Source organism: Salvelinus alpinus, chromosome 1 (genome assembly GCF_045679555.1).
Source record: "Salvelinus alpinus chromosome 1, SLU_Salpinus.1, whole genome shotgun sequence".
NCBI classification, from domain to species: Eukaryota; Metazoa; Chordata; class Actinopteri; order Salmoniformes; family Salmonidae; genus Salvelinus; species Salvelinus alpinus.
Genome location: NC_092086.1, coordinates 13,110,141 through 13,130,128, shown reverse-complemented (window position 1 = coordinate 13,130,128; position 19,988 = coordinate 13,110,141). Strand labels below are relative to the sequence as shown.

General features: G+C 44.7%; 1 protein-coding gene across 1 annotated transcript in view; it reads left to right on the top strand.

Moving 5' to 3' along the window:
- The first annotated feature begins 1,110 nt into the window (after nucleotides 1-1,110).
- fbxl16 (F-box and leucine-rich repeat protein 16) overlaps nucleotides 1,111-19,988 on the top strand; it is a 56,940-nt gene continuing 38,062 nt past the window's right edge. Inside the window, exon 1 of the mRNA XM_071391330.1 lies at nucleotides 1,111-1,529. The gene's annotated coding sequence lies outside the window, so the exon portion shown is untranslated. The remainder of the gene's footprint in view (nucleotides 1,530-19,988) is intronic.

The window sequence follows — 19,988 nt, the reverse complement described above, 5'->3', positions numbered from 1 at the left end:
TTCTGATTGTAAAGGAACCCGACTAAATTCTGGGAAACTGTCAAAAAGCAGTCCTTCCTCACTATACTGTAGATACCCAGAAATCCACAGGGGCTGACCAATTGGAGCCGGGTCTGCTCAAGTGTGCTGCCCCCCTCATTTCTGGCTCAATAACCCACATCTAAAATCTAACATTATTATTAAGAAATATACAAAAGTATAGAAAACACATTATGTATCTGCGTTTAAAAAAACATACAAATGAGCTTGTTAAGAAACTAAGATTTAAAGTGAGCTTTATTATTATTTGTTACAGAAACAGACCTCTCTCTAGTCACCAGGAAGCTGATTGTGCAGTCAACCTTTCTACCTGTTCTTGATTTACACTGAAACTGTTTATCAAAGTGGAGCTGCCTCTATTTTTAACCCATTGGATGCTGTTTTTCATAGGATTTTTTATATAATGAAGAATGTGTTTTGTTTTAGGTGACTGTGTTTTGTGTATATTGTGTGTTTTAATGTCTGTCTATGCCGTGTATGTTGTGCTGTATTTTAGTAGTTTTATATATATATTTTTTAAATCTATTTCATGAAATTGTACATGCAGGGCTCCCTTGTAAAAGAGACACTGGTTTCACTGGTGACTCCCTGACAAAACAAAGGTGCATAAAGGCTGTACATGACAATATGAATGTTCAATATGCACAATAAACTGACTGGGAAGGTGATTTGCACAGTTAAAGTCCTGCAAAAAGACTATGACAGCTCTTTACAGGTGTGTTCTGTGGGTGTCACTGAGTAGGCTCATAGACCGTTTCATGGACCCCAGATCCATAGGTAAGGCTGTACATTGTAATATAACTATGCCCACAATGCAATCCTAAAGTCTATACATCCACAATGCGATTTCAACACATGTTTTTGTTTTTGTCAAATTGACTAATTATTGTATTTATATAACAAAACTCCAACCTTGTTTGCGTGCTCTCGAGCAATTGTGGCAGGATTCCAATATTTTCATCCGTTTGCATCAGTTTCAATACGATCTTTTATTTTGAAGGCGAATCGCCGATTCCACAAATTGTTGCTCAGGCTAATGTTGTTCACGACGTACACGTGAGAGGACGGCCAATAGGAGAGAGGAGGAGAAAGGAGGAGAGAGCGAGCAATCGAGAGAGCGAGAGAGGAAAATCACGCTTTTTTTGTGACAGTGGACGCATATTGAATGAAGAGGTATCGGATGCCCCTTATTTGAGCGTTAACGGATTTTGAGGGTAAAACATCTATTTTGCATAACAGACGCGTTTTTTTGTATCCGCCTCCGGATTTAAGGATCGGATTGACGCGTCGATGGCATCAGTACCGGAGGGTGTCCCTCTTGCCTCCACCAGGCACAACCGGTAACGGGAAGGGCTGCTGCTATTGCCGTTTTTGGGGTTATATATTTATTTCTTCTCGTGCGAGCTGCAACGTTGAGGGAAACGTGACCAGAGTGAACCGGGACATTTCGCCGATCACGGAGTAATGCCCGAGTGAGCAGCGTATGAGAGGTAAGGGATGCACAGAGCATTCAGCGGGTTGATTCCTCTTATTCTCACCGAAGGACTGATGCTGATGAGCTAAACTGATACATTGTGATCAGCCCTCTCGACCTGATAGCACATAGGCTACATTATCGATCACTGATCACCATGTAACCCTCCTGTCCTCGGTGAGATCATCCAGCGCCAGAGGAGATCTAGCCTGCGGTCGGCTGGATGGATAACCGTTCATTGCACAACGGCACAGAGATAGCCTAGGCTATTTATCTATGATGATTGGTAACGGGATTAGAAGATATAACATCGATAGAAGTGATTATGAAAACACAGAAAGTATCATTGTATTCCTGTTATCCCTGTATGTGTAGATGATGTCGCGAGTCTTTGTCTTGCCTCGGTACGCAGCACAGCGCGAGCCGCAGCAGCGGGCTGGGAAAATAGGACCAGCAACCGCAAACATATGACGCCAACCTTTCCCACGTCAATGACGTAAACGCGCTTATAGGCCTATTCTGTAAATTGTGCAGCCTTATCTATTCTATACAGTATAATTGTATAACGGCGATTAGTTAGGCTATTCTGACTATCTCCATGTGTTGGGCTACCAGTCCGAGGCCACACCAGTCCCCTCCCCTGTAACATAGGCATATAACAGTAGGCTATGTAACCGTGTTACAACATAGTTTATTAGGCTATTATCAGTGCAGCGTAGCAAAGCATAGGCCTAAATCAGTTCAGCCTAATTGTATTATAACATAGCTACAGAGTAGGGGAACTGTTTCTGCTATAGGATAAACGTTTGATTCTACATGAGGAACTGTTTCTGCTATAGGATAGACGTTTGATTCTACATGAGGAACTGTTTCTGCTATAGGATAGACGTTTGATTCTACATGAGGAACTGTTTCTGCTATAGGATAGACGTTTGATTCTACATGAGGAACTGTTTCTGCTATAGGATAAACGTCTGATTCTACATGAGGAACTGGACATAGAATATAATAAGAATAGAATAGAATAGAGTTGATTGTCCTCAAAGGAGGAAATTCGTTCCCACAGGCGTGTACATTCCACACCAACAAACCAACACCATCACCCAGACATTTACAGGTACACCTCCAGTTCCCAATAGCCCAACACCATCACCCAGACATTTACAGGTACACCTCCAGTTCCCAATAGCCCAACACCATCACCCAGACATTTACAAGTACATCACCAGTTCCCAATAGCCCAACACCATCACCCAGACATTTACAGGTACACCTCCAGTTCCCAATAGCCCAACACCATCACCCAGACATTTACAGGTACACCTCCAGTTCCCAATAGCCCAACACCATCACCCAGACATTTACATGTACACCTCCAGTTCCCAATAGCCCAACACCATCACCCAGACATTTACAAGTACACCTCCAGTTCCCAATAGCCCAACACCATTACCCAGACATTTACAAGTACACCTCCAGTTCCCAATAGCCCAACACCATCACCCAGACATTTACAAGTACACCTCCACTTCCCAATAGCCCAACACCATCACCCAGACATTTACAGGTACACCTCCAGTTCCCAATAGCCCAACACCATCACCCAGACATTTACAAGTACACCTTCAGTTCCCAATAGCCCAACACCATCACCCAGACATTTACAAGTACACCTCCAGTTCCCAATAGCCCAACACCATCACCCAGACATTTACAAGTATACCTTCAGTTCCCAATAGCCCAACACCATCACCCAGACATTTACAGGTACACCTCCAGTTCCCAATAGCCCAACACCATCACCCAGACATTTACAAGTACACCTCCAGTTCCCAATAGCCCAACACCATCACCCAGACATTTACAGGTACACCTCCAGTTCCCAATAGCCCAACACCATCACCCAGACATTTACAGGTACACCTCCAGTTCCCAATAGCCCAACACCATCACCCAGACATTTACAGGTACACCTCCAGTTCCCAATAGTCCAACACCATCACCCAGACATTTACATGTACATCACCAGTTCCCAATAGCCCAACACCATCACCCAGACATTTACAGGTACACCTCCAGTTCCCAATAGCCCAACACCATCACCCAGACATTTACAGGTACACCTCCAGTTCCCAATAGCCCAACACCATCACCCAGACATTTACAATACATCACCAGTTCCCAATAGCCCAACACCATCACCCAGACATTTACAAGTATACCTTCAGTTCCCAATAGCCCAACACCATCACCCAGACATTTACAGGTACACCTCCAGTTCCCAATAGCCCAACACCATCACCCAGACATTTACAGGTACACCTCCAGTTCCCAATAGCCCAACACCATCACCCAGACATTTACAGGTACACCTCCAGTTCCCAATAGCCCAACACCATCACCCAGACATTTACATGTACACCTCCAGTTCCCAATAGCCCAACACCATCACCCAGACATTTACAGGTACACCTCCAGTTCCCAATAGCCCAACACCATCACCCAGACATTTACAGGTACACCTCCAGTTCCCAATAGCCCAACACCATCACCCAGACATTTACAGGTACACCTCCAGTTCCCAATAGCCCAACACCATCACCCAGACATTTACAGGTACACCTCCAGTTCCCAATAGCCCAACACCATCACCCAGACATTTACAGGTACACCTCCAGTTCCCAATAGCCCAACACCATCACCCAGACATTTACAGGTACACCTCCAGTTCCCAATAGCCCAATACACAACACATACTGTATATTATAAATACTTGTAATGTGCATATCATTCCAGAAGACAGGAGTCTACTCTTATGAAGCTATATTCTCTGTAGAGTACAGTGCAGAAGAACTCCATCGACCAAGATGCAATAGGGCTATATACAGTACTTCCTGCTTGATCCCTAGAGAAATGGACAGCTGGAGGACACACCCTCCCTCTCCTCTCTAACTGCTCTCCCCTCCTTCCCTCTCCCCTCCTCCCTTCCTCTCCCCTTCTCTCCCCTCCTCTCCCCTACCCTTCTCTTTATCCCTCTCTAACCCTGGTGTGTTTAACAGCCTAAACACAGGAAAATACCTTCTTAGTCCAGAGAGAAGCTTTCGGGAGACTGAAAGAGCTGATTAGCATTCTCTAAACAACTAAGCTAATGAAAGAGATGGAGAGGGAGAGAGAGGGGGGAAGAGGGGGGTTGTTTATTTTTGACACCCGTATTGTTTTTTTCTCTCACTTTTGTTTATTATCTATTCCACTTGCTTTGGCAGTGTTAACATGTGTTTCCCATGACAATAAAGCTCCTTAAATTGAAATTGAATTGAATTGAGAGAGATTGAGAGAGCGGGAGGAAAGGGGGACAGAGAGAGGGGCTGGTGGGGAGAGAGGGGCTGGTGGGGAGAGAGGGGTTGGTGGGGAGAGAAAGAGAGAGAGAGGGGGAGGAAAGGGGGACAGAGAGAGGGGCTGGTGGGGAGAGAGGGGCTGGTGGGGAGAGAAAGAGAGAGATAGAGAGAGGGGGAGGAAAGGGGGACAGAGAGAGGGGCTGGTGGGGAGAGAGGGGCTGGTGGGGAGAGAGGGGCTGGTGGGGAGAGAAAGAGAGAGATAGAGAGAGGGGAACAGAGAGAGGGGCTGTTGGGGAGAGAAAGAGAGAGATAGAGAGAGGGGAACAGAGAGAGGGGCTGTTGGGGAGAGAAAGAGAGAGATAGAGAGAGGAACAGAGAGAGGGGCTGTTGGGGAGAGAAAGAGAGAGATAGAGAGAGGAACAGAGAGAGGGGCTGTTGGGGAGTGAAAGAGAGAGATAGAGAGAGGGGGAGGGAAGAGGGATAGAGAGAGCGGGGCTGGTGGGGAGAGAAACAGAGAGAGGGGGGGTTTGTGGTGGGAGAGAGAGAGATAAAACTACAGGCAGTGCATGCAGGGCAGAACTGGGACAATATCCACTAATAATACAACTCAAAAATTAGCAATTCAGTTTTGGAAACATTTAAAATACAATGACCTCCTTTCATATCATTACCAAGCCCTGTAATGTCAAGAGCTGAGCAAAGAAAAGAGTCCCCTCATCCAGCTGGTCCTGGGGCTGAGTTCACAAACCTGTTCTACTAACACAGATTATTTTGTGCCCAACAGAGTTAAAAGTGACTCCAAAATGACACAGTACATTATGCATCCAACAAGTTTGTAGAGTCACAAGCTGGTTTCTGTAGTACAGCTGTTCATGAAGTCTGTCAGTGATATAAATACTTGGTAGAGCTGTAGTACAGAAACCAGCTGTTCATAAAGTCTGTCAGTGGTATAAATACTTGGTAGAGCTGTAGTACTGAAACCAGCTGTTCATAAAGTCTGTCAGTGGTATAAATACTTGGTAGAGCTGTAGTACTGAAACCAGATAAAGTCTGTCAGTGGTATAAATACTTGGTAGAGCTGTAGTACTGAAACCAGCTGTTCATAAAGTCTGTCAGTGGTATAAATACTTGGTAGAGCTGTAGTACTGAAACCAGCTGTTCATAAAGTCTGTCAGTGGTATAAATACTAGGTAGAGCTGTAGTACAGAAACCAGCTGTTCATAAAGTCTGTCAGTGGTATAAATACTTGGTAGAGCTGTAGTACTGAAACCAGCTGTTCATAAAGTCTGTCAGTGGTATAAATACTTGGTAGAGCTGTAGTACTGAAACCAGCTGTTCATAAAGTCTGTCAGTGGTATAAATACTTGGTAGAGCTGTAGTACTGAAACCAGCAGCTCATAAAGTCTGTCAGTGATATAAATACTTGGTAGAGCTGTAGTACTGAAACCAGCTATTCATAAAGTCTGTCAGTGGTATAAATACTTGGTAGAGCTGTAGTACTGAAACCAGCTGTTCATAAAGTTTGTCAGTGATATAAATACTTGGTAGAGCTGTAGTACTGAAACCAGCTGTTCATAAAGTCTGTCAGTGGTATAAATACTTGGTAGAGCTGTAGTACTGAAACCAGCAGCTCATAAAGTCTGTCAGTGGTATAAATACTTGGTAGAGCTGTAGTACAGAAACCAGCTGTTCATAAAGTCTGTCAGTGGTATAAATACTTGGTAGAGCTGTAGTACTGAAACCAGCTGTTCATAAAGTCTGTCAGTGGTATAAATACTTGGTAGAGCTGTAGTACTGAAACCAGCAGCTCATAAAGTCTGTCAGTGGTATAAATACTAGGTAGAGCTGTAGTACTGAAACCAGCAGCTCATAAAGTCTGTCAGTGGTATAAATACTTGGTAGAGCTGTAGTACAGAAACCAGCTGTTCATAAAGTCTGTCAGTGGTATAAATACTTGGTAGAGCTGTAGTACTGAAACCAGCAGGTCATGAAGTCTGTCAGTGGTATAAATACTTGGTAGAGCTGTAGTACTGAAACCAGCTGCTCATGAAGTCTGTCAGTGGTATAAATACTTGGTAGAGCTGTAGTACTGAAACCAGCTGTTCATTAAGTCCGTCAGTGGTATAAATACTTGGTAGAGCTGTAGTACTGAAACCAGATAAAGTCTGTCAGTGGTATAAATACTAGGTAGAGCTGTAGTACTGAAACCAGCTGTTCATAAAGTCTGTCAGTGGTATAAATACTAGGTAGAGCTGTAGTACAGAAACCAGCAGGTCATAAAGTCTGTCAGTGGTATAAATACTTGGTAGAGCTGTAGTACTGAAACCAGCAGCTCATAAAGTCTGTCAGTGGTATAAATACTTGGTAGAGCTGTAGTACTGAAACCAGCTGTTCATCAAGTCTGTCAGTGGTATAAATACTTGGTAGAGCTGTAGTACTGAAACCAGCTGTTCATCAAGTCTGTCAGTGGTATAAATACTTGGTAGAGCTGTAGTACTGAAACCAGCAGCTCATGAAGTCTGTCAGTGATATAAATACTAGGTAGAGCTGTAGTACTGAAACCAGCAGCTCATAAAGTCTGTCAGTGGTATAAATACTTGGTAGAGCTGTAGTACTGAAACCAGCTGTTCATCAAGTCTGTCAGTGGTATAAATACTTGGTAGAGCTGTAGTACAGAAACCAGCAGCTCATGAAGTCTGTCAGTGATATAAATACTTGGTAGAACAGCTGCCCTCTGAATGTACACATAGTGCTCTATTGGGTGCTTTAACATTGGTTTAAAGGATTTTGGTATTTTAAACCATGCTGCCAAAGCCTCTACCACTCCCAACAGTGATGCTAATGCCGTCTTCTAAATAAAGAAAACTAAGCCATATTTTTGGTCGCTGTCTCTCAGGATCACTTTTTGATGTGAATTGAATGCATTTTTATCAATACAATTAAGTATAATTCAAATGTTGGTGTACTGCCACTTTAAATGGCAGTTGTTTTTACAACATAAATTACTAAATTAATATTTTCAGAATTTTGACATTTTGAAAAACTAAATGATACTATACTATATCACCCCCGCCCTTCGCCTTCGAGTCCTTAGGAAACTGTGCACTATTTGTTTTTTAAATGTAATTTTTCTTACATTGTTACCCCAGGAAATTTTAAGTCTTACTACATACAGCCGGGAAGAACTATTGGATATAAGAGCGACGTCAACTTACCAACATTACGACCAGGAATACTACTTTCCCGAAGCGGATTCTCTGTTTGGACCACCACCCAGGACAATGGATCTAATTCCAGTAGCCGACACAAAACGGATCCCGGATCCCAGCCAGCGACCCAAAACAACGGCGCCACAGAAGGGGCAGACGCAGCGGCCTCCTGGTCAGGCTACGTTGACGTGCACATCGCCCACCGCTCCCGAGTATACTACTCGCCAATGTCCAGTCTCTTGACAACAAGGTAGACAAAATTTGAGCAAGGGTATGCCTTCCAGAGAGACATCAGAGATTATAACATTCTCTGTTTCACGGAAACATGGCTCTCTCGGGATATGTTGTCGGTTCAGCCACCGGGCTTCTCCATGCATCGTGCTTAATAGATAAACACCTCTCTGGGAAGAGGAAGGGCGGGGGTGTATGCTTCATGATTAACGACTCATGGTGTAGTCATAACAACACACAGGAACTCAAATCCTTCTTCTCATCCGACCTAGAATTCCTTACAATCCAATGCCGGCCATATTACCTCCCAAGAGAATTATCGTCATTTATCGCCACAGCTGTGTACATTCCCCCTCAAGCAGACACCAAGACGGCCCTCATGGAACTTCACTGGACTCTATGTAAACTGGAAACCATATGTCCTGAGGCTGCATTTATTGTAGCTGGGGACTTTAACAAAGCAAATTTGAGAACAAGGCTACCTAAATTCTATCAGCATATTGATTGTACTACGCGCAGGGGTAATACACTCAATCACTGCTACTCTTAACTGCCGCGATGCATACAAAGCACTGCCCCGCCCTCCCTTCGGCATATCCGACCACGACGCCATCTTTCTCCTACCGTCTTATAGGCAGAAACTCAAACAGGATTTACAAGTGACTAGAACCATTCAACACTGGTCTGACCAATCGGAATCCACGCTTCAAGGTTGTTTTGATCACGCTGACTGGGATGTGTTCCGGTCAGCCTCAGATAACAACATCGATCTATACGCTGACTCGGTGAGTGAGTTTATAAAGAAGTGCATTGGAGATGTTGTACCCACTGTGACTATTAAAACCTACCCTAACCAGAAACCATGGATGGATGGCGCCATTCACGCAAAACTGAAAGTGCGAACCACCGCATTTAACCAGGGAAAGAGGTCTGATAATATGGCTGAATATAAACAGTGTAGTTATTACCTCCGCAAGGCAATCAAACAAGCGAAATGCCGGTTCAGGGACAAAGTGGAGTCGCAATTCAATGGCTAAGACACGAGACGTACAGTTGAAGTCTGAAGTTTACATACACCTTAGCCAAATACATTTAAACTCAGTTTTTCACAATTCCTGACATTTAATCCGAGTAAAAATTCCACTTCATTTTGAGAATGTGAAATGTCAGAATAATAGTACAGAGAATGATTTATTTAAGCTTTTATTTCTTTCATCACATTCCCGGTGGGTCAGAAGTTTACATACACTCAATTAGTATTTGGTAGCATTGCCTTTAAATTGTTTAACTTGGGTCAAACGTTTCGGGTAGCCTTCAACAAGCTTCCCACAATAAGTTGGCCCATTCCTCCTGACAGAGCTGGTGTAACTGAGTCAGGTTTGTAGGCCTCCTTGCTCGCACACGCTTTTTCAGTTCTGCCCACACGTTTTCTACAGGATTGAGGTCACGGCTTTGTGATGGCCATTCCAATACCTTGACTTTGTTGTCCTTAAGCCATTTTGCCACAACTTTGGAAGCATGCTTGGGGTCATTGTCCATTTGGAAGACCCATTTGCAACCAAGCTTTAACTTCCTGACTGATGTCTTGAGATGTTGCTTCAATATATCCACATAATTTTCCTGCCTCATGATGCCATCTATTTTGTGAAGTGCACCAGTCCCTCCTGCAGCAAAGCACCCCCACAACATGATGCTGCCACCCCCGTGCTTCACGGTTGGGATGGTGTTCTTCGGCTTGCAAGCCTACCCCATTTTCCTCCAAACATAACGATGGCCAAACAGTTCTATTTTTGTTTCATCAGACCAGAGGAAATTTCTACAAAAAGTACAATCTTTGTCCCCATGTGCAGTTGCAAACCGTAGTCTGGCATTTTTTATTTTGAGTAGTGGCTTCTTCCTTGCTGAGCGGTCTTTCAGGTCATGTCGATATAGGACTCGTTTTATTGTGGATATAGATACTTTTGTACCTGTTTCCTCCAGCATCTTCATAAGATCCTTTGCTGTTGTTTGGGATTGATTTGCACTTTTCGCACCAAAGTACGTTCATCTCTAGGAGACAGAACGCGTCACCTTCCTTAGCGGTATGACGGCTGCGTGGTCCCATGGTGTTCATACATGCGTACTATTGTTTGTACAGATGAACGTGGTACCTTCAGGCGTTTGGAAATTGCTCCCAAGGATGAACCAGTCTTGTGGAGGTCTATGAACACTGGTCTAAAAACAATGTCTTTTCTGAGGTCTTGGCTGATTTATTTTGATTTTCCCATGATGTCAAGCAAAGAGGCACTGAGTTTGAAGGTAGGCCTTGAAATACATCCACAGGTACACCTCTAATTGACTCAAATTATGTCAATTAGCCTTTCAGAAGCTTCTAAAGCCATGACATAATTTTCTGGAATTTTCCAAGCTGTTTAAAGGCACAGTCAACTTAGTGTATGTAAACTTCTGACCCACTGGAATTGTGATACAGTGAATTATAAGTGAAATAATCTGTCTGTAAACAATTGTTGGAAAAATTACTTGTGTCATGCACACAGTAGATGTCCTAACCGACTTGCCAAAACTATAGTTTGTTAACAAGAAATTTGTGGAGTGGTTTTGAGTTTTAATGACTCCAACCTAAGTGTATGTAAACTTCCGACTTCAACTGTATGTGGCAGGGTCTAGAGGAAATCACGGACTACAAAAACAAAACCAGCCACGTCACGGTCACCAACATCACGCTTCCAGACAATCTAAACACCTTCTTTGCCCGCTTTGAGAATAATACAGTGACACCGTCGCGGCCCACTAACAAGGACTGCGCCCCCCCCATCTCCTTCTCCGTTGCCGATGTGAGTAAAACATTTAAACGTGTTAACCCTCGCAAGACTGCTGGCCCAGACGGCATCCCTAGCCGCGTCCTCAGCTCAGACCAGCTGGCTGGTGTGTTTACGGACATATTCAATCTTTCCCTATCCCAGTCTACTGTCCCCACATGCTTCAAGATGGCCACCATTGTTCCTGTACCCAAGAGGGCAAAGATAACTGAACTAAATGACTATCGCCCCATAGCACTCACATCTGTCATCATGAAGCGCTTTGAGAGACTAGTCAAGGATCATATCACCTCCACCTTACCTGCCACCCTAGATCCACTTCAGTTTTTATGTGGACCCCAACAGGTCCACAGACGATGCAATCGCCATCACACTGCACACTGCCCTAACCCATCTGGACAAGAGGAATACCTATGTAAGAATGCTGTTCATTGACTACAGCTCAGCATTCAACACCATAGTACCCTCCAAGCTCATCATCAAGCTGGAGGCCCTGGGTCTCAACCCCGCCCTGTGCAATTGGGTTCTGGACTTTCAACGGGCTGCCCCCAGGTGGTGAAGGTAGGAAACAACAACTCCACTTTGCTGACCCTCAACACTGGGGCCCTACAAGGGTGTGTGCTCAGCCCCCTCTTGTACTCCCTGTTCACCAACGACTGCGTGGCCATGCGTGCCTCAAACTCAATCAATGCAGACGACATAACAGTAGTGGGCTTGATTACCAACAACGACGAGACAGCCTACAGGGAAGAGGGGAGGCCACTGCCTGTTCACACCGCTATCATCCAGAAGGCGAGGTCAGTACAGGTGCATCACAGCTGGGACCGAGCGACCCGAAAAACAGTTTCTATCTCAAGGCCATCAGACTACTAAACTGCAGTCACTAACTCAGAGAGGCTGCTGCCTACATTGAGACCCAATCACTGGACACTTTAATAAATGGATCACTAGTCACTTTAAACAATGCCACTTTAAATAATGCCACTTTAATAATGTCTACATATCGTACATTACTCATATCACATGTATATACTGTATTTTATACCATCTACCGCACCTTGCCTATGCCGCTCGGCCATCGCTCATCCATATACTTATGTACATATTCTCATTCACCCCTTTAGATTTGTGTGTATTAGGTAGTTGTTGGGAATTGTTAGATTACTTGTTAGATATTACTGCATGGTCGGAACTAGAAGCACAAGCATGTCGCTACACTCGCATTAACATCTGCTAACCATGTGTATGTGACCATTAACATCTGCTAACCATGTGTATGTGACCAATAACATCTTCTAACCATGTGTATGTGACCAATAACATCTGCTAACCATGTGTATGTGACCAATAACATCTGCTAACCATGTGTATGTGACAAATAACATCTTCTAACCATGTGTATGTGACCAATAACATTTGATTTGATTTATAATCAAATGATTTTAGTACTGATGTGGAAAAAAGCGGCACATTCTATAAAGGACAATTTTATATTTTAGTTTTTCAGAATATTCAAATGAACTAATTTTGTTAAAATAACAGTCTGTTTTGGCCATTTTCTATTTCAGATAACATTAATTACTTGTGTAATGATGTTTTGATAAGAAAGAAATTTATATTTTTTCTGTGATTGTAGCTTTTTCTAAAATCGTTTCTTCTTGGGGTCAAAATTACACCAGTTGTAACGGCTTTCGTCCTCTTCGTCTGAGGAGGAGTAGGAAATATCGGACCAATGTGCAGTTGGTCCAGTTGGTAATCGATGTCAAATATGTCGATAGCTTGAGGGTTAATATTGTAAATGAATCACTTAATTTCCAGAGTACGCTTTGGCAATATGTACATTGTTACATCATGCCAGTAAAGCAATTTGAATTGAATTGAATTGAGAGAGAGAAGGACAGGGGGTGGAGAGAGAAGGAGAGGGGGTGGAGAGAGAAGGAGAGGGGGTGGAGAGAGAAGGAGAGGGGGTGGAGAGAGATGGAGAGGGGGTGGAGAGAGAAGGAGAGGGGGTGGAGAGAGAAGGAGAGGGGGTGGAGAGAGATGGAGAGGGGGTGGAGAGAGAAGGAGAGGGGGTGGAGAGAGATGGAGAGGGGGTGGAGAGAGATGGAGAGGTGGTGGAGAGAGATGGAGAGGGGGTGGAGAGAGATGGTGAGGGGGTGGAGAGAGATGGAGAGGGTGTGGAGAGAGATGGAGAGGGTGTGGAGAGAGAAGGAGAGGGGGTGGAGAGAGAAGGAGAGGGGGTAGAGAGAGAAGGAGAGGGGGTAGAGAGAGAAGGAGAGGGGGTGGAGAGAGATGGAGAGAGAAGGAGAGGGGGTGGAGAGAGAAGGAGAGGGGGTGGAGAGAGATGGAGAGGGTGTGGAGAGAGGAGAGGGGGTTGAGAGAGATGGAGAGGGGGCAGAAAGAGATGGAGAGGGGGTGGAGAGAGGAGAGGGGGTGGAGAGAGAAGGAGAGGGGGTGGAGAGAGATGGAGAGGGGGTGGAGAGAGATGGAGAGGGGGTGGAGAGAGATGGAGAGGGGGTGGAGAGGGGGTGGAGAGGGGGTGGAGAGAGAAGGAGAGGGGGTGGAGAGAGATGGAGAGGGGGTAGAGAGAGATGGAGAGGGGGTAGAGAGAGATGGAGAGGGGGTAGAGAGAGATGGAGAGGGGGCAGAAAGAGATGGAGAGAGGGTGGAGAGAGGAGAGGGGGTGGAGAGAGGAGAGGGGGTGGAGAGAGATGGAGAGGGGGTGGAGAGAGATGGAGAGGGGGTAGAGAGAGATGGAGAGGGTATGGAGAGAGATGGAGAGGGGGCAGAAAGAGATGGAGAGAGGGTGGAGAGAGGAGAGGGGGTGGAGAGAGAAGGAGAGGGGGTGGAGAGAGAAGGAGAGGGTGTGGAGAGAGATGGAGAGGGGGCAGAAAGAGATGGAGAGGGGGTGGAGAGAGATGGAGAGAGAAGGAGAGGGGGTGGAGAGATGGAGAGGGTGTGGAAGGGGGACAGAGGAGAAATATGGAGATGAGGGAGGAGGGAGGAGGGGCTGGGAGAGAACTGAGAAATGCAACCCTTCTTAAATTTCTCTCATCCTCTGTCTCTGTATTTCACAACTCTGATCTCTCTCCTTCTCTCATCCTCTGTCTCTGTATTTCACAACTCTGATCTCTCTCATTCTCTCATTCTCTGTCTCTCTGTACTTCACAACTCTCCCCTCTCTCTCTCCCCCTCCCTTGCTTGACCGCCCCTGAGAGAGAGAAATACAAATAAACATGTTTGTCCTGTTGCAAAGAAGCAGGTTGGAATTGATTTGCAATGAAGCTGTGTTCTTGTCTATGTGTCAACGCTGTACACAATGTTCAGTTGATCAATCCTTCTCCTTGGGATTAGAAGAACCTTGTTTTGGCTTACTCCAGAAACTTCTGGTTTCAGGCTTTGATTGAACAGCAGTGTCCTACGCTTCAGGTCACCAGCTGGTCTAACACTGATAAGGCAGACTACTCTCTCCCTCCCCTCCAGCCCTCCATCTCACCCTCCCTCCCTCCTTCGCTCCCTCCTTTTCTCCATCTGCACTGGTAGAGGGAAAGTGGACAGAGAAATGCTTTTAAAGATCAAATCCTCTCAGACACTAACTGCCAAGACCATCCACTCTGAGGAACCTCTCTCTCCTTCTCTCATCCCCTCCCTCCATCCCTCCCTCCACCCTTCCTCTCTCTCCCCTATCCCCCACTGCTGAGTTGCCCTGGCACATATGGCAGTGGTCTCTCTTTTCTTTTTCTTTTCTCTCTCACACACTATCAGAACTCAGGATAAGATGCAGACAGTTCGAATCACAGATGTTTATTAACAAAACAGGGGGAAGGCAGAGGTCAGTAATCCAGGGCAGAGGTCAGTAAGGTACAGAACGGCAGGCAGGCAGGGTCAGGGTCAGGGCAGGCAGAGGTCAGTAATCCGGGGCAGTGTTCGACAGGTACAGAACGGCAGGCAGGGTCAGGGTCAGGGCAGGCAGAGTAGTCAAAACCAGAACAACTAGAAAAACAGGAGTACAGGATGTCTGGTGGGGTAAGTGTGTGTGTCACATCCTGATCTGTTTCACCTGTCTTCTGCTTGTCTCCAGCCCCCTCCAGGTGTCCCCATTTCCCCCATTATCCCCTGTGTATTTATACCTGTGTTTTCTGTTTGTCTTTTGCCTGTTCGTCTTGTCTCGTCAAACCTACCAGGGTGTTTTTCCCCACCAGGGGTCTTTTCACAGTCCCCAAATCCAGAACAAATTCAATAAAGCCCACAGTATTATATAGAGCCATTATTGCATGGAACTTCCTTCCATCTCATGTTGCTCAAATTAACAGCAAACCTGGTTTCAATAACAGATAAAGCAACACCTCGCGGCACAACCCCTCTCCCCTATTGGACCTAGATAGTTTGTGTGTATGCATTGATATGTAGGCTACGTGTGCCTTGATTTATATATTTTTTTGTATCTAGTTCTGTTCTTGTCTATTAATATTCTGTATTATGTCATGAAACTAGTCTAGTGTTTTGCCCCTTTGGGACCCCAGAATGAAACTAGTCTAGTGTTTTGCCCCTTTGGGACCCCAGGATGAAACTAGTCTAGTGTTGGCCCCTTTGGGACCCCAGGATGAAACTAGTCTAGTGTTGGCCCCTTTGGGACCCCAGGACCAGGATGAAACTAGTCTAGTGTTTTGCCCCTTTGGGACCCCAGGATGAAACTAGTCTAGTGTTGGCCCCTTTGGGACCCCAGGACCAGGATGAAACTAGTCTAGTGTTTTGCCCCTTTGGGACCCCAGGATGAAACTAGTCTAGTGTTGGCCCCTTTGGGACCCCAGGATGAAACTAGTCTAGTGTTTTGCCCCTTTGGGACCCCAGGATGAAACTAGTCTAGTGTTGGCCCCTTTGGGACCCCAGGACCAGGATGAAACTAGTCTAGTGTTGGCCCCTTTGGGTCCCCAGGACCAGGATGAAACTAGTCTAGTGTTGGCCCCTTTGGGACCCCAGGACCAGGATGAAACTAGTCTAGTGTTGGCCCCTTTGGGTCCCCAGGACCAGGATGAAACTAGTCTAGTGTTGGCCCCTTTGGGACCCCAGGACCAGGATGAAACTAGTCTAGTGTTGGCCCCTTTGGGACCCCAGGATGAAACTAGTCTAGTGTTGGCCCCTTTGGGACCCCAGGACCAGGATGAAACTAGTCTAGTGTTGGCCCCTTTGGGACCCCAGGACCAGGATTCAGAATCATTGCAGTCTACTAGAGAGAGATCCTCCATCCCTCTGTCCCTTGTTCCAGGATATAAAGCTCTCACTAGATGGCACTGCTTATTGTGCCATCTCAGTTTCTCTCTCTCTCTCTCTCTCTCTCTCTCTCTCTCTCTCTCTCTCTCTCTCTCTCTCTCTCTCTCTCTCTCTCTCTCTCTCTCTCTCTCTCTCTCTCTCTCTCTCTCTCTCAATTCAATTTCAATTCAATTCAATTCAATTCAAGGGGCTTTATTGGCATGGGAAACATGTGTTAACATTGCCAAAGCAAGTGAGGTAGGTAATATACAAAAGTCAAATAAACAATAAAAATGAACAGTAAACATTACACATACAGAAGTTTCAAAACAATAAAGACATTACAAATGTCATATTATATATATGCAGTGTTGTAACAATGTACAAATGGTTAAAGCACACAAGTGAAAATAAATAAACATAAATATGGGTTGTATTTACAGTGGTGTTTGTTCTTCACTGGTTGCCCTTTTCTTGTGGCAACAGGTCACAAATCTTGCTGCTGTGATGGCACACTGTGGAATTTCACCCAGTAGATATGGGAGTTTATCAAAATTGGATTTGTTTTCGAATTCTTTGTGGATCTGTGTAATCTGAGGGAAATATGTCTCTCTAATATGGTCATACATTGGGCAGGAGGTTAGGAAGTGCAGCTCAGTTTCCACCTCATTTTGTGGGCAGTGTGCACATAGCCTGTCTTCTCTTGAGAGCCATGTCTGCCTACGGCGGCCTTTCTCAATAGCAAGGCTATGCTCACTGAGTCTGTACATAGTCAAAGCTTTCCTTAAGTTTGGGTCAGTCACAGTGGTCAGGTATTCTGCCACTGTGTACTCTCTGTTTAGGGCCAAATAGCATTCTAGTTTGCTCTGTTTTTTTGTTAATTCTTTCCAATGTGTCAAGTAATTATCTTTTTGTTTTCTCATGATTTGGTTGGGTCTAATTGTGCTGTTGTCCTGGGGCTCTGTGGGGTGTGTTTGTGTTTGTGAACAGAGCCCTAGGACCAGCTTGCTTAGGGGACTCTTCTCCAGGTTCATCTCTCTGTAGGTGATGGCTTTGTTATGGAAGGTTTGGGAATCGCTTCCTTTTAGGTGGTTGTAGAATTTAACGGCTCTTTTCTGGATTTTGATAATTAGTGGGTATCGGCCTAATTCTGCTCTGCATGCATTATTTGGTGTTCTACGTTGTACACGGAGGATATTTTTGCAGAATTCTGCATGCAGAGTCTCAATTTGGTGTTTGTCCCATTTTGTGAAATCTTGGTTGGTGAGCGGACCCCAGACCTCACAACCATAAAGGGCAATGGGCTCTATGACTGATTCAAGTATTTTTAGCCAGATCCTAATTGGTATGTTGAAATTTATGTTCCTTTTGATGGCATAGAAGGCCCTTCTTGCCTTGTCTCTCAGATCGTTCACAGCTTTGTGGAAGTTACCTGTGGTGCTGATGTTTAGGCCGAGGTATGTATAGTTTTTTGTGTGCTCTAGGGCAACGGTGTCTAGATGGAATTTGTGGTCCTGGTGACTGGACCTTTTTTGGAACACCATTATTTTGGTCTTACTGAGATTTACTGTCAGGGCCCAGGTCTGACAGAATCTGTGCAGAAGATCTAGGTGCTGCTGTAGGCCCTCCTTGGTTGGTGACAGACGCACCAGATCATCAGCAAACAGTAGACATTTGACTTCGGATTCTAGTAGGGTGAGACCGGGTGCTGCAGACTGTTCTAGTGCCCGCGCCAATTCGTTGATATATATGTTGAAGAGGGTGGGGCTTAAGCTGCATCCCTGTCTCACCCCACGACCCTGTGTGAAGAAATGTGTGTGTTTTTTGCCAATTTTAACCGCACACTTGTTGTTTGTGTACATGGATTTTATAATGTCGTATGTTTTACCCCCAACACCACTTTCCATCAATTTGTATAGCAGACCCTCATGCCAAATTGAGTCGAAGGCTTTTTTGAAATCAACAAAGCATGAGAAGACTTTGCCTTTGTTTTGGTTTGTTTGGTTGTCAATTAGGGTGTGTAGGGTGAATACATGGTCTGTTGTACGGTAATTTGGTAAAAAGCCAATTTGACATTTGCTCAGTACATTGTTTTCATTGAGGAAATGTACGAGTCTGCTGTTAATGATAATGCAGAGTATTTTCCCAAGGTTACTGTTGACGCATATTCCACGGTAGTTATTGGGGTCAAATTTGTCTCCACTTTTGTGGATTGGGGTGATCAGTCCTTGGTTCCAAATATTGGGGAAGATGCCAGAGCTAAGGACGATGTTAAAGAGTTTTAGTATAGCCAATTGGAATTTGTTGTCTGTATATTTGATCATTTCATTAAGGATACCATCAACACCACAGGCCTTTTTGGGTTTGAGGGTTTTTATTTTGTCCTGTAACTCATTCAAGGTAATTGGAGAATCCAATGGGTTCTGGTAGTCTTTAATAGTTGATTCTAGGATTTGTATTTGATCATGTATATGTTTTTGTTCTTTATTCTTTGTTATAGAGCCAAAAAGATTGGAGAAGTGGTTTACCCATACATCTCCATTTTGGATAGATAATTCTTCGTGTTGTTGTTTGTTTAGTGTTTTCCAATTTTCCCAGAATTGGTTAGAGTCTATGGAGTCTTCAATTACATTGAGCTGATTTCTGACGTGCTGTTCCTTCTTTTTCCGTAGTGTATTTCTGTATTGTTTTAGTGATTCACCATAGTGAAGGCGTAGACTCAGGTTTTCCGGGTCTCTATGTTTTTGGTTGGACAGGTTCCTCAATTTATTTCTTAGATTTTTGCATTCTTTATCAAACCATTTGTCATTGTTGTTCATTTTCTTCGGTTTTCTATTTGAGATTTTTAGATTTGATAGGGAAGCTGAGAGGTCAAATATACTGTTAAGATTTTCTACTGCCAAGTTTACACCTTCACTATTGCAGTGGAACATTTTACCCAGGAAGTTGTCTAAAAGGGATTGAATTTGCTGTTGCCTAATTGTTTTTTGGTAGGTTTCCAAACTGCATTCCTTCCATCTATAGCATTTCTTAATGTTACTCAGTTCCTTTGGCTTTGATGCCTCATGATTGAGTATTGCTCTGTTCAAGTAGACTGTGATTTTGCTGTGGTCTGATAGGGGTGTCAGTGGGCTGACTGTGAACGCTCTGAGAGACTCTGGGTTGAGGTCAGTGATAAAGTAGTCTACAGTGCTACTGCCAAGAGATGAGCTATAGGTGAACCTACCATAGGAGTCCCCTCGAAGCCTACCATTGACTATGTACATACCCAGCGTGCGACAGAGCTGCAGGAGTTGTGACCCGTTTTTGTTGGTTATGTTGTCATAGTTGTGCCTAGGGGGGCATATGGGGGAGGGAATGCTGTCACCTGCAGGCAGGTGTTTGTCCCCCTGTGTGCTGAGGGTGTCAGGTTCTTGTCCAGTTCTGGCATTTAGGTCGCCACAGACTAATACATGTCCCTGGGCCTGGAAATGATTGATTTCCCCCTCCAGGATGGAGAAGCTGTCTTTATTAAAGTATGGGGATTCTAGTGGGGGGATATAGGTAGCACACAGGAGGACATTTTTCTCTGTTAAGATAATTTCCTTTTGAATTTCTAGCCAAATGTAAAATGTTCCTGTTTTGATTAATT